Genomic DNA, 15,464 nt, shown 5'->3' with positions numbered 1-15,464 from the left:
TAGGAAAGAAAAGTTATGTTTCAGTTTATCCAAGAAAGTTTTAGAATCCTAGTATTGACAATTAGCATACCTGGGACCTACCTGGAGACAGTGGACCTGCTTCTGTCTCACCTTCACAGGAACTCCAAAATATGTGTTACTCTGGATTAATTCCATTGGTCCTACCCAAATGAGCAGGAATTGGGTGAAGCCTCCTCTGAAAGCCAAGCCTAGATAAACTTGCTTTTCCTTTGGGAGTCTTATTTTACAAGAAGAGATTTGTCTGTTCTTCTGGTTTTATTCAGTCACAAGCAACATCCAATCAATCCAGTCTATAATTAATATTATTGATCAATAGATAATCGCTGTTGCTACTTGCATAATTAACATTTAAGAATTTCATTGTCCTACAACACAGAAACACAGAACCCGAGGGAACTTTCTGGTCAGAGGAAAGTTTTCTGCTATTGCACATAACCCAGACTCATTTAGATATGTATCAGTGTCTCCCCCCTTCTGAAAGATTGTTCAAAGTGTCTGTCTAAAGATAGTTCCCCCTGTAGCCTGATCTCTTACCCTCATTAGTAGCCCCGTAATCACCTTTTATCTTGTGAGAATCCCTTTTCCTGTACAACTAACAATTTTATAGAATCATAGAATAGTTTGAGTTGGAAGGGGCCTTTTAAAGGTCATCTGGTTCAAGTAGGTAATATAGAACAAGGATTTTCATCTCCATTATATACAAAAAGACAAAAATCAAAACTAATCTGAGATTCAGTGGAGAACTCATCCTACAGTACTGCCACCCCCACCCGGACTGCAGTTCTGCTAGAAAATTTTCCCATCTTCTTGTATTGCATGATAAGCAGAACACTGCCAACTTTGGTTATTCTTCTGCTGGTTAAGAACCAGCAGCTACTGTAGAATTTTCAAAAAAAAATCAGCTCAGGTCTGCAGAAACAGCTTTGAAGTCTCGACTGTGGCATTAACCTCATGGTTTCACGTGATTGAAGTCACTGTGTTCAAGAGATGATGTAAGAACAGTTTCGACCACAGCAGGTGTTGAGAAGTTCATCCTCAGAAGCAATGAATGAGGCTGAGAGACTGATCCAAAGATCCGGAGGATGACAGGAGTCTGCAAATTGAATTTATTTTTCTGTTACTGCACCTGGCATGAAAAGAAAGGGCAATGAGAGAATTCAGTTAATAAAACATCTTCTCTGATTCCATGAATCTGGGAATTTGTTTTTGCTCCTTTTCAAGGCTTATTTGAATTCGTAAACTGCAATCAGAAAGGAAAGCTTCATCAGGAAACAATTTGGCACTCTATACAAAGCTGTATCTTTTCAAACTGAACTAGACCTGGAAAAACTTTTGATAACAGTTTTTAGAGAGTATTTGAACTCACACTGAAAGATGGGCATCCATAGTTTTATGTTGCCCTTGCTTCTATAAACAAGTGAACCAAACTACTGATGTCACCAAAGATACACAGAAACCGTGTGTGGCCTTTGAAGGTGACCACACACTTCTGAGGTCCTGAGCCAGTGCTGAGTGACAGAACTTGTCTCCTCTCACTGCTGCAGGCTTGCTCAAGGAAAGTGAACACACTCCTTGGCTTGGTAAATTTTTGGGGTACTAGAAGGCAATAAAAACACCAAGTGGTACCTTGTCCTGGTGTAGGGTCTCTTAGGGAAAAGGTGAGCTTAAGACAGGCTTCAATTGCATTGGGATATCTCCTTAGCTTAAATCCTGACTCAGCTCTGCTGGGAGGGAAGAACTCTGGCAGAATCCCACTGCCTTTAAAGCAATACCCAGTGCACCAGAGGGATCTTTCCTTCCTTTGTGCTATTGCTTTAGAAAAGCAGATTCTGGTTCATGACCAAGAGATTCTACTCAGAATTAGTTGCATTACTGTGCAGTCAAGATGATTGATTGGGATGAAAGACATGGGGTAGCAAAGGTGAGATAGGGCAATGTACTAATATTTGAGCCACTGAGCCAGGACTGCCTAATTCCAGAAGGGCTTATTTCTTATTTCTTCCTAAAGTATAATGAAAAGTTGTAAATAAATTAGTAAATGTAAAATTTTTCTCCCTTTACATTTTTACAGGAAAAAGGAAACAAAAGCTTCTTATCTGAAAAAAATACTGAGAGCCAGAAAAGTATGCTTATACTCCCTTGTTTATTTAATTCCTGACTCCAGATGAATAAATGGTAACTTGAAATCCCTGTGTATAAGTTATTATTATTTTGTGCCTCTGTTCAAGGCCCTCTACCTTTCTCAGTTTCTTTTGGGTCAAACTATTTCCTGGTTTTGGAAAGCTCAAGGATGGTGTCTGCACACATGTGCTTTTCCAGTGTACGGTATCCTGTCCCATGGTATGGGACAAGTCCAAAGCTTCTCTGCAACTGCCAGATGGTAATTTTAATCAAAGAATTGGTAGGTATAAATCCCAATGTTGTTACAACTGTAGTACTACTACAGGGCTTCATTCAGTTTAGCTCTATCACTGTGCTTGTTGTGGTAGGATTCCTCTGCAGGAGAAAGGCTTGCTGAGAAGCCTTAAAAATGGCAGACTTAAAATTAAAATATAAAAGGAAGAGCACTGGCTGCAGGATTAATGCCCCTGGGACACAAAATGTCTTTTCCTGATGATATTTATAATCCACACCTGGACCACATTGTTGGTGGTCCTTCCATTTCTTCTGGTATGAATTCCATGGTCAATGATTGAGTTACAACTTTGTTTTCAACATTAAAGTAAGGGGAAAATGAATTGATGTTGGAAAGGAGTTATAGTCAGTGACTCTTCCTCCACAGTTTTTCAGGAGCAACATTTGTTCTTTTTCATTGCTTGCTGCAGTGTAAAGGAACCTGTGGCCTCACTGTGCTTTTTAGGTTTGTTTTTCCAAGCAGGATTTAGCAGTGAAATTCATCTAGCTGTCTTCAGACAGGGGAAACAGCAGCTTTCCAATGTGTACTTGCTTTTTATGCCAATGCAAAGCCACCATAAAATGTTACTGAATCAGAAAGGGGTTGTTATTTTCACTTCCCATCAGTGTGACAACATATGATGTGAAGGAGTGGAGAAATTGGGGCTTTAAAAAAATTTAATCAGGTCAAAGCACCAGTTTGCATGCCATTACACCCCTAGTTTGCATGCACTTTGCACAGTTCAAAGCTTACTCTGAATGCAACTCATGTACACTGGGGCTTTCAGCCATCACAGCAACAGCACCATTGTGAGCCACGCTACAGACAACAGCTCTGGCAAAAGTCCTCAACAAATCCCCACCCTGCAGGGCAGGAAATAAGGTGGCTGGAGTGCAGTCTGCAGATGTGGAGGGAGGAGATCAGCAGGTAGATAAATGGGGCCAGGCAGTTCTGCAGTCTGGAACAAACACTGTATACCCTGTGCATCCCTGTGCTCACCCATGTAATCCTAGGGCCAGCACCTGTAGCCTGAAGCCTGAAGTTAGCACGGCTTCCTGTCCTAACATTCTAAGAGCCAAAGTCCCCCTTTTGCCTCAAGTGCCCTGCCCATCCCAAGGGTTGTTTCAGCTCCACAGTGTACGAGGTGATTTGTGCTTCCTTCTGGCTCAGCATCACTGAGCAAAGGCAACAATGGTCCTCTCTGCTCTGTCAAAGGAACCTTTGACCCTACACATCTGCTGCTGCTGCAGGCAGCCTGGAGTCAAGTTCAGCAAATACTGCACAGGAATGAAAAGTGATGCAACACACCACCATACCATACTGGGATTTTCCCTAGAATTTAAGCAGCTCAGGTTGCCTTTTCCATGGATAGCCTCTTTGGAAAGCCTTGGGATTCATCTATATTTGGGTCATTACCATGTATAACTTCCTCTAGACCACTAGAAGGAATCCCATCCTCATGGAGAATGAAGAATGTTTCCCTGTCCCCAAAATGACAGGAGAGACCTGATTTCCAGGCACTCTCTTTACAGCCTTGGCTCTGATTCTGCATAATGTGTGCTTAGAAAAAAGACTGTGTACTTACATTCCAGCAGCTAAGTTAGAATAGTGATGAGAAAAGATGTATCATTGGTATGCTTCTGTATGTTTTATGCACTGTCTAAAAGTTTCAGTAAAAATTCAGCTTTATTACCTAACTCACCATGCTGGCTGAGACCCAGACAGATGCTCAGGTAGTGTTTCCAAGTACTGAAAACCATAAAACACATCCCAGTCCACAGAAATCTCACACCTACCCCAAAAGCCTTGCTTAACAGCCTTTTCAAGGCTGGATCTGTCAGCAGCCCCACTGTGTGGTGACAGGACATGGCAGTGACCATGGCATGTTGTCTTCCACAGGGAACTCCAGTCGTGTTTGTAAGCCAGCTCTTTGGCCATGAAAACCTGCTTTATCACTGCTCTTTGACCTGAATTCCTGCCCTTTTGGCTAAGCACTCCATCCTCTTTTCTTGAAACACCTTAGAAGAGACCCTGAGTTAACCCTTATATTGGTTGAACAGAAACTCCTGGTGCCTGAGCTGGGTCATGGGCATATGGCTGAACAAATCCCTTCAGAAGAAGACAGAGATTCAGAATGGGAATCCTCCCATGTCCACAAACTACTGTTATTTGTAGGAGCCATGAAGCTCCTACAGTACTGTGACTCACCTTCATTCACTTCCTTCACAGTCCGAGCAAAGACCTTTCGTTCCTAGACTTTCCCACTGTTAGAAACGGAGATTTTTGAGAAAGTGAAATGTGTATCCCCCAACAACTCCTGACACATCACCACTAGCAGAACCTATCTTCCTTGGAATACACACTAGCTTCCCTTGTCCTGCCCTACAATGGCCACTTCCTATGCCATGCTGTGGTTGTGCTAACACAGACCATTCCAAGTAACCTTGCGTACCAAACATTGGCAGCTGGCTAATATCTAAGTTATCAGTTGATTTCTCCCTGCAGTAGCAGATCAAGTTGCAAGTTGAGCTGCTGTTAAAAATATAATTTCCTTCTCATTCTCCTTAAAAGCCAGTGGAAACACAAGTGTCTAGGACACAACTATGTATTCATTGTTTACTGGTTAACTCCTGGCTTGTGGAAGCAGATTTTCCAGGCGTGGATCACAGTTTCATTTTCTAGAGAATTGGGCAGCTGGACATATGCCTACAGCTGTTTGCACAGGTCACTTCTTTCTTCTTTGAGATATTCCACAACACAGGAGCAACACACACAGCCCTTGGCAACCTGGAGAGTGAAATACAGAGACCTGGGGGGCATGGGGGTGAAGGGAAGGGAAATAAATAACCCCACCATGGGTGTGATTCAAATCTATTGACGTTAAAGGAAGTGATTTCAACGTGCACCATCTACTCTGCAAAGAGGTGCCAAACTAACTCTAAGCTGTTGGGTTTCCAAAAGCCCCACAAAGACCATATTTATGAATCGGTGTTGTGTTGATGACAACTGTTGTGATAATTCCTGGTCAGTAATCATTAAAATAAAATCCTTGCTCCAGCAGTGTGCTTGGCTGCAGCACGAGCTGTATGTAGGTACCAGGGATTAGGGCTAATGACAAAGCTCTCTCTGGATGGAGAGAGAAAGGAGAGACAATAAATAAAAGAATTAGCCTGAGGAATATTTCAACCATGGTTCCGTAAATATCATAGATAGGGAAAGATCTTACAGTAGGAATTGTCTCCAATTTGGACAAAGCAATATCTGAGTACTTTTCATCCAGCAAATTTTTAACACTGTCTATGAAGGAACTTTATATAATTTTTCCTGCTGCAGCAGGAAATGTTGCTTAAGCCCAACATTTTAAAATACCTCTGCCATGTGGAGATGAGCAGGTGACTCAGGACAAACATGCAGACCTCATCTTGGCCCTTGGATAGGTGCTGTCATATCACAGTACATTTATGAAATCAACAGCCACAATATGCTTCTGGAAAAAAGTATGCCAGCCAGAGGGCAGATCTGCTTGCACAGTGAGTGCACCTGGCATTACAGCCTGTGCTGCAATCCAGACCATCTATAGGTACCAACCATCTATGAAGGGAGCAGGTCAAGGAGCTGGGACATCCCTCAGGATGGGCTCAGGATGGGATGTGCTGCTTGCTGCTGTACCAAAGCCAGCTGAATGACGGCTCAGAACAAGGTGGAATTTTTGTGTCAACAATGGAATCATTAAGACATGTGTCTGCAGGCTTCACACCAAATCCCTTTCTTGGAACAATACAAAGGGAGTTAAAGGGGTATTTTTTGTTGAACCTTAGACTGAGCTCCCCTGCTCCAGACTGCAGCACACAGACGGTGGGAAGTGCGTGCGGACAGACAGGACTTTGCTCTCTAAACCAGGCTGGCTCCTTGCCCAAGCCTCAAATGCAGCCTGTGAGGATTTGACTCCAGACAATTTGATGGATACTGTGTGGGTGCTGGAGGCAAGAGAAGCCAAGAAAATGAAATATCTGTCTGTCAGTTGCACTGTTTCCTGAGACATTTAATACAAATCCTTCACTTCTGTAAATATACTCTGCATGCTGCAATAGGTAAGGTGTGGTTCTAAGTGTGCTACTATGAGAAAAGCATGCAATACATAAACCAAAACTGAGAGTGTTTAATCTACAGATGAAATCAGATAGCATAATTCCTTAAAAGTGGTAATATTTCCACATGATGAATTAATTTATTTCTGCAAACAGGTCATAAATTATATGTCAGCACAGTAATCCCCATTTATCCCATTCTTTGACCTCCTCTGCAATATGCCTACTGAGTCTTTTCTACCTGCACTGCTTTTAACTTTATCAAGTGCCTTAAGCCCTCTGAATTTTGATAATCGATTGCCAACAACTGCAGTGATTAAACTGAAGCCTGAGCCATCCTCATTACTAAAAACTCACCACTTGCCTTTTCTGCAAATCCCATTTCAACAGCATTCCTCTCCTCTTCCCCTTTGTCTGCGTCTGAATGAAAAAAGATATGTGGGACCATTTCCCAGGGTTAATTTTTAATAGTATCCTCACTGCTGCAGCAGATGAAGTCATTTATTATCCAGCAGGCAGCATGCTAACATGCTAGGCAGTGGCAAATGCTGAAGGAGGTGACTCAGGCATAAGCAATCAGGCAGAGTTGTGCATTCCCACCTGCTCAGCACACAGAGCCCAGCATGGCATTTTAGTTTACCCTACACGTGCATCTTCATCCAAGGGACACCTGGATTCCAGCCATGCAGCCAGTGAGGTTTATGTGCTTCACAGTTATGTGCAAAGCACGTACACAGAGGCCAGCCCTGCCTCCACCTGGGCACTCTTTTCCTCTAAGAAAAGTGGTCATCCCTGCTGCAGCAATGTGTCAGACCAGGCAGTTTGGCCCTAAATAACACTTTGTGATCACAGGCAGACTGGAGCTCAGCCTACCCACCTGTAAAACAGGTTTAATGGTAGTTGGCTTTTTTAATAGAAAAGCTGGGAGGATTACTTCATGTCTGAGATCTCTAGATGAGAATTGCTTAGTTGCAGAGAGCAGTTTAAAGGAACAGCTCAAAATTAGGGCCAGAGCAGGCTAGCAGCCCAGTGAGCAGGTAGAAATGAGTACAGAAGCTGCACTGTTCTTGTCTCATTACCCAAGAGTCTCAGAAAGTCTGGGATACAGACGATTCACAAACCAGAAAGTGCTTTTGAATTACTTATTAAGTAGGATTCATGTTGCTTTTACTGCTCTGGGATGCACAAGGTCGGGCTGCAGAATCCCTTTTGCCATCTCCTCAGAGTGAAATGTGGTGGTGATGGAGGGTTCACTCACCCATGTATCTATCACAGTTGTATTTTTGCCTCCACAGAGTAGACCAAAGGCCACTGAAGAAGTACATGAACCCTCCCTGTATCTGCAGTAAGCTTTGGATCAGACCTCAGTAAGCCAACAAGAACGTGCAGCTAAACATGCTACAACAAGTTCACTGGCATGTGCCGATCTGCAGGAGAGCCAGTCTGAGTGTGCTCCTGAAAACCAGGAAGGTCTTGACTAAGAAGGCAGCAGCTTCCTGTTTAGTCCTCACAGGAGCACCAGTGCTGCTTAAAAGAGGAAAGGCAGCAGTTCTGACCCCATTCCCTCACCTGTTCACTGTCCCAGAGAAGCCAGAGGGAGGGTATTGCTTTACTCTAAATTCACTTTGTGATCACCTAAGTCCCCCAAATACCACAGCTAGTAAGCTCCAAAGATTAAACAGCTCACTGAAGGGAAAGTACAGTTAACACCTTCTACCCCCATCAAAGCATACTGCTAATGAGAACTGGGAAATCACCCAGTGTTAATACAATATCTGGAGATTAACACAGGCTATGATAGTCAATGGCTGAAATTCCATCAATCATTTGGATTCATGTAACATTTGTGATCAGTGTTTTCGTATGCTAACCTCAGTATTTCCTCAAGTGAAGTCTGCTGACTGAAAATAGGAAACACAAAGTTGTGAATCTGAAACCAGAGAAGAAATTTGCCATATGTTGCTTTGGGCATCTCAGCTTAGGAGTGTTGCAGGAGGTCTGACTTCTGAAATGTTTAGCACTGGCCCCCTGAAAACCCTCAGAGAGTATCTGGGTGATTTGCACACACACACACACACACACACACACACACACACACACAGTCATACCACTGCTGAGCTCATGAACATCTGCCTGAAAAGTTACCTAGGAACATGAAATGGACATGCACCAGGTCCTGCAAGATGCAAGTGACTGCAGGTCCTCTTCTGTTTTTCACCTTCCCTGATGGAGAAGCAGCAGAGGAAAGGGGATGATCAAACTGCAGACAAAAACACCAAGATGCTGTGGTCAACTTTATGGCTTCAGTGTGGGAAAGTTCTGTAATAAGGAAAGGGGTAACTGCCAGCAAAAAGAGAATCTGTGTGAAATAGGTGTAGAAATACCCTGAAGAGGTCAACTCTGCCATGTCTCTGACTGAAGGGATGACTTCTAGCCCTGTGCTGCTCTTGAAGGCATTTGTGTGGGAGGACTGTGCCCTCACTTTTACTAGGGATTTCTCAGGACAGTCTAGACAGGATAGTGACACAAGAGCAGAGCCTCACTGCCAAGGAAACCTTTCAGTATCTAACCTGGGTTCTCACTTGATGTGGGAATACTGCTACCACCATAAGCTCCCAGGGAGCTCTATAACTCAGGATCTCTAGCTCTGACAATGAGCAGCTGCACTGCAGGACAGTGTCTACCTCTGCTATAAATAACCTCAAGGCTGAGGTCACCTATGGACTTGGTTACTGCAGCAGCATGTATTTGAGGAAATCACAGAGAGGGATGGAGGGGGAGCTGGAAACACTGCACAAGAGCATCAGGAAGAGGCTGACACAGAGGAAAACACCTGTCCATAATGGAAAGGGACCAGATGAGCAAGCTTTACTAAGGTTGGGTAGGAATAGAGCATACACTGGTGTGTTAAGAGCACTAAGAAGCAGAGAGATGCTGGGAAGGCTGGATTCTATCCTCCTCTCCAGTCTGATGTATTGTATTGTATTGTATTGTAATGTATTTCTGCTTCACATCAGCTTTACTTGCTTGCATAGATAGGAACCAAGGCTCAGGGCATCTCCTCACAGTAGAAGGAAAACCAGAATTTAGTGAGGGAATTAACAGAAGAGAAGAAAAGGCTCAGCAGCTTGAACATGATGATGAGAAGGAGGGCTGCATGGTAGGGTTAGAGACAATGTGTGGCCAGTATATTAAAAACAGTCAAAGGAAAAGGAACCAGTAGTTTAACTGGATAAACACAAATGTCTTTAATTCTATCTAGTTCTACCATGTGTGCATGCCTGAATCATGCTGTGCAACACTGCTTTGAAATTTCTGCAAGAAAGAGATGTAGTTAGCAATTGTTCTTTGATGCTGAGGGGAAGAAAATCAGCATTAGCTGATGAAGAAGAAGAGTATTTTAAAAAGAATACCAATAATCTTTGTGTCTTCTCCAGGAGAACATGTGGGATGGTCTGAGATTTCAATACAAACTCATCTGGTACAGAGAGGCCTTGAACTACACAGATAAATCTGTTGCACATCAGTGAATGCAGAAATGATATAGAGCACAAGACATTCCTTAGCAACTCATCCTACTTCCACTCTGGAAATCTGGCTCCTGCCAGCAAAAGTGACAGATGACCCAGAGCACGGTAAGTGATCCAAACTGTCCCATGAAAAAACCTGGTAGCTTATCAGTTGCAAAGGGTTCAAACTTTTCTGTAGAGTTTGAAAAAGAAAACCACACGGGGACTAAATATCACAAGGGCTTCTTAACAAAAAATAAGGCTTCCAGCTTCCACAGACCTGAGTTATTGCTGTATGAAGACAAAGGCAAAAGCCCTCTCCCAGAGTGCAGTGATCTGAGGATCAGGCTCCAAGGGAATGATTGACATTCCATTCAGGCTGACAGCTAACAAAAGCTCCTGTACATATGCCAGCAAGCCACTGCCAGGAAAATCAGTGTTGCTCCCAACTTGCAGATTTCTGCATTACCAGGCCTCCTACTGTAGCTGACCCTTGCTGATCTACGCTGGCAGGCACAGCAGAGAGTGGAAGGAGACACAGGACCTCACCAACCCTGGCAACTTTTGATGAGGTGGGGGCATTTCTTGAAAGAATCAGTGTAGTTTCTCAGTGTCTCAGGCTCCAGATTCAGCACATGATCAGCTACAACTCTCTGGAAAAAGCACAAATAGCCAGCAAACAGGAACACTGCAGAGGGCAGTGTGCTTCAGATCAGACTGAAATTATCAGGCACCTGTAGAAAGCCACTCTGCTTGTAAATACCCAGAGATCAAACCCTTATCTCATCTCTCCCCCCTGCTCACCCCACTAAGCAAAATCTGAAGCCCAACCGTCCCATTATCCACTCAGGGGAGGGTCTCATGTTACCAAGTACTGCATACCACATCTAGGGAGATGTGATAGCTTTTCATTCCCACAGTGTCTCTAGAAGGAGTCTGACTGGGAAATGACCAGTCTCTGAATTATGTCTTGTGTGTGTGTGTTTGGGTTGTGGGGTTTTTAATAGCAAAAAAAGGAATCAGCAGCTGTCTGTATTTTTAAACTATGGAACATGAATCTCCTTCCACTTCCAAGCTCTGATTACAAAGTCTTTCATTTCTGCGATTCCAGAGCATCGTCTCTGCAAGTTTCTATTCTCAGTTCAAAATTGACCAAATCCAACTGTTAGCAAAATTTATTTCAGTCAACAGAAATCTTTTCTCTCTCTAGTTTTGGTGGGGCTTGAGCCAAGCACTTGGCAAGATGCTGCCTTGCTTATTTCAAAAAGGAAATCCATCATAAGCAAGATCTTGTCCTGGATCAGATAACACTCCAGAAGTGACAACTTTGCTCTGCTCAACGAGAACCTTCTGCAGCATTTCAAATGGTTTGGTTGAAAGAAACCTGAGCACAATTATTAAGCAAAATTTAATCCAATATTAATGCCATTATTTTGGGGATTAAAAACAAAGTGGTCCCATTCACTGCTTGAGTCATCTAAAGCAATGCCATGCCTTTGGAGATGATATAGAGGAAGATTTTGTTGATTTATTGAGGACTGATTAATTAAGTGGTTTTTTTTGTTAATTGATTATTCCAGGAGATCTTTCCAGTTCAGTGTCAGTCTTAAAAACCCTTTGCAGTTGGACTGCTGCTTCCAAATCTTAAGTATCTCCAAGATTCCCAGGCCCTTGAGATGACAAGTACACATTTGTGGCATTTAACACTTGTGATGTCTCTTGAGGCTCTCTCTTGGTACAACCTGCAGTAAGGATAAGCCCACTGACTTTTCCCAGTCTCTAGGAAACTGTGTTAAATGATAGTGTCGAACAGTTTTAGCTTGGTTCCTTTGAGATGACTTTCATTTATCTCAAGGTTTCTTTGTGTTGCAGGAGACTCAGATTTTTCCCAAGTCTTTTTATAGTCAGTCACTCACAGTACAAGAATTCATTGTCAAGAGTGAACTCTAGCTTTGCATCTCACATAGATTTATCTGATACATTAAGAGTTTATTTTCAAAGGCTTCTTTCCAAGTCATGCTATTGTCAGGGTTTGTTATCTAGCAGCATTTTCTCTACAACCTCACCAGGAAGCTAGGAGAGAATTGTCCACGAGTCACGAGAATTTTACCTGTGCATTCAGCTAGGCCCCAGGCAGCTCAGAAAGCTGGCCACTGTTTCTCAAGCATTAGCACTAGTGCATGAACAGCATAAATTTTAACTGGGAGAGAGTGTTTTTAAAATAGAAGGGGGAGCATACACTTCAGTCCATCACACAGTTGGAGCTGTGTTACTTGTGGCTCAAATCAGTAGTCAAGGGATTAAGAAACTTTCAGCTTTTCCTTCACTTTTCAAATCTGTCACACAGAAGACATCCTTTCCAGCTCCAGAGTAAAGCATACCCTAGACCCACTCCAGATCTATAAATGAGCCAATCCTCAGCACAGGGTAATTCTGCTGGTCTCTGTGCACAAACAACAGTTTTCAAAACTGTCCTCCTCTGAGCTAATAAACTCAGCTTTTATTTCCTCCCAAAGTGGTAACTTTGACAGTTTCCCCTCTCTGCCCTCAGCTGAGTCCTTTTGCCATTTCTACATTCACTTACTAACCCAAGCAAGCTGAGTGGAAATGAGTCTGTCCTTCCCAGAAGCATCCCTGTAAAGAGAATGGGTTTGACTTACTTCACTTAAAAAAGAATAAAGAAGGACAGTAAAATAATGGAGACTGTCAGAGAATGCAAGCCAAATTAATTTCAGAATTGGTTCATCCCTTACTGGCATCTTCAGAGTTGCATCAGCTTGGAGGAAATGGATTTGTCTTTGTGTTTCTGAGAATCCAGCCTTGTTTCAATTCTTCTGAACGCTTCCTTCTTTCCTTCTGACTGCACTTCAGCTTTGATCCAAGTATCAGATAGGCCCACAAGGCAGATGACTTGCACTGAATTGAACACAAACTTCTACTGACAGGTTCTGCTACCTAGATGATGCATGACACACAAGTTGAACAAAACTGATAAGGTCTCAGCTTCTTTCCCTCTTATAGTAACAAAGCCCCTTGTAATGATATATTTTTTTCTGTTCCATAAGCTGGTTGCCATAATTAGTTACTTGTGTTACTCGGTCATATACAAAAAGGAAACAATTTGCATTCCCTAGAAAGATATAAATTTTTAAAAGTTGATTACTTATCAGTTTGCTTTCTGCCATGACCCCACTCATTCTCTAAGCTCAGGGAGAGATGGGCAAGAAAACATCCCAGTATGAGAAAAGGACTTGCACGTTTCTTGAGTCTAGTGTATCTTCAGGAGGATTAAGTTAAAAAATCATGAAGAATATTGTGCAATGGGGAAGCAAAACTCACAGAGATCTCTGCTTTTCTCAGTATGCTGTCAGAGACATTGTCAGAGGGAGCACAATGACAGAGCCTTCATGGAAAACACCTTCCAGTAAAGTTTCAGTCACACAGAAAAAGCATGCATTCAGGAAAACAGACTAGGATGAACTCAAAAGCCATGGAAAGAACCAGAAAGCAATCTGCATGATTAAAAGTCAGGTGAACTTGTAGATATGGTTACAACACGAGACCCAGAACAACAATAGCAATTGACACCAGTAATCTACTCTCTGTATCTGCTGAGAACTAATAAACCCTCCAGTATATCAAAAATATATGGTGGATATCTGGATGTATTTAAGTATGTATCCTTGTGAAGCTAAAAAAATTACTGTTACCTACCTTGCTGATGATTTTGATGATCACAAGAAGACTTTTACATAGTCTTTTAAGTTTTTTACTAGGGAGAAAGAAAGAATAATTCAACTTAGGTGTTTCTAGTAAAAACCACTCAAAAAAGACTCTAATTTTAAAAATGTAGCTTTGATCTGTAGATGATGAGGAAGTTCAGTTGCTCACTAAGCTCTTGGCATGTCTGTATGTCACACAGTGGACAGCTAAGTTTATGTCTTGTCTACAATTCCCCTCTCACAGAAGTTAAAGCAGGGGTGAAAATATCAAGGAGTTAATTTTGGGTCACAGTACCTACAAAAATCAGTAATGTACCTTCACAGACTGAATTTAGTGTGTTGGTACAAAAAGCCATGACAGGATAAGCATGTTGATGAGTTACGGCCTTCCAACTGCAAGCTGCGTACAGTTTGGTGAAAACAATCATGAAAAATTGAAGGTATGGGAATTGAAGGTATTTCAACTCCACTGCACATTTTGTTTTTGGAGTTTTACTGTGGCAGTAAGGACCTAAGATAGTCTCACTTTCCTTTTCATTGCCCTGCATGCCAGTGGACCCAGTCCTTGGTTAGCCTTCCTTTCCTGTCAAGCAAGGCTCACAACAGTTAGAGCACTGCAAGCCAGACGTTTTCCAAGAATTAAAGTCAAATTTGTAGAAAGGAAGGAATAATCTGCTCAGGAACAACAATTTTTTTACAAATAGAATGGGCTATGACCTCAGAAAGTGTAAATCCGTGCTCTGAAAAAAGCATTGAGTTACTTTGCTTTGCCACAGCTGAGGATCTAGTCCCAGTATTTTGCCTTTTTTTATCAAAAAGTAGAAGGGGAAAGAAGGCACTTTTAAGCTGTTATCACTCTCTGTGTCTTTGCAGGTTTGTGCCATCACCCCTCTACCATTGTGTGGTTGTGACTCACCAATAGGTGATTCCGTCTCTGTCTTCCAGCAGTCTGCAAACAAATAGTCCTCAGGTATCTTACAGCCTGATGTGATCTGGCACTGAAGAATGAACAAGAGAGAGGCAGTTTCAGTCAACTCTTCCGGTGTTTCTTGGTTCTTGGAGGTCACTGAGAAGCCCAGGAAGCATGAAACTGAGGTTCCCCCATAGCTGGGCCTATTTTACTACCTATTTGGTGCTTGCTTCCTGACAAGTTCTTCTGGGCCACCTAGGCACCAAAAAAGAGAAGCCTGTTTTCAGGGTGCTTCAAACAGCAAGATTCCTGCATGCTCCAGTACCCTGCCCGCTCGTTAGACACGGCTACAACAAGACGAGACAGGTAGCCCGGAGAGGCGGCGCACGGTGCGTGCGTGTGGCTGCCTGTGGAGGAAGGAGCCCCTCACCTTTGTGTGTGCGCCGCTCTGCCCTCGGCTCGCTCGGGAGCGATGCTGGCTCTCCCTCAGCTGCGGCCCTCGCCTCCCTGCACAACCGAGAGCTCGCTCAGAGTCAGGAGGGCTTGTTAGAAGCAAGGGAAGAGTTTCGAGGTAGGTTAAAGCTTCAGCCTTTTTGTTTGGACCTGTCTGTTTGCGTGCTGGTTTTTGGAAAAGTGCTCCGGCAGGTTTGTTTGTGCTGGTGCAACAACACGTTTGTGAGACCTGAGAAAACCTGCACAACTCTCTCTACGGGTATCCTTAGAACGTGTTTAATCTGCTCTTGATACAAGCTCTGCAGGGCATGAGCTTTCTTTTTATTATGTGTCAAGCATAGTATCTAGAACAATGGTTTTTAGACC

At 42.9% G+C, this 15,464-nt stretch overlaps 1 long non-coding RNA gene across 1 annotated transcript; it reads right to left on the bottom strand.

Annotated features, from left to right (window-relative positions):
- Positions 1-278: 278 nt before the first annotated feature.
- LOC139590700 (uncharacterized) lies at positions 279-14,727 on the bottom strand. Its single transcript, XR_011679406.1, has 3 exons — positions 14,652-14,727; positions 13,728-13,785; positions 279-1,147 (listed from the first exon to the last, which is right to left on the bottom strand). It is a non-coding gene; the product is annotated as an uncharacterized lncRNA (long non-coding RNA).
- Between the last annotated feature and the right edge of the window lie 737 nt (positions 14,728-15,464).

The sequence above is a fragment of the Agelaius tricolor genome, unplaced genomic scaffold, assembly GCF_023055355.1.
Source record: "Agelaius tricolor isolate 1412-34295 unplaced genomic scaffold, bAgeTri1.0.p SCAF_5, whole genome shotgun sequence".
Classification (NCBI taxonomy): domain Eukaryota; kingdom Metazoa; phylum Chordata; class Aves; order Passeriformes; family Icteridae; genus Agelaius; species Agelaius tricolor.
Note: the sequence above shows the minus strand (reverse complement) of the source record. Positions and strands in the feature narration are given on the sequence as shown.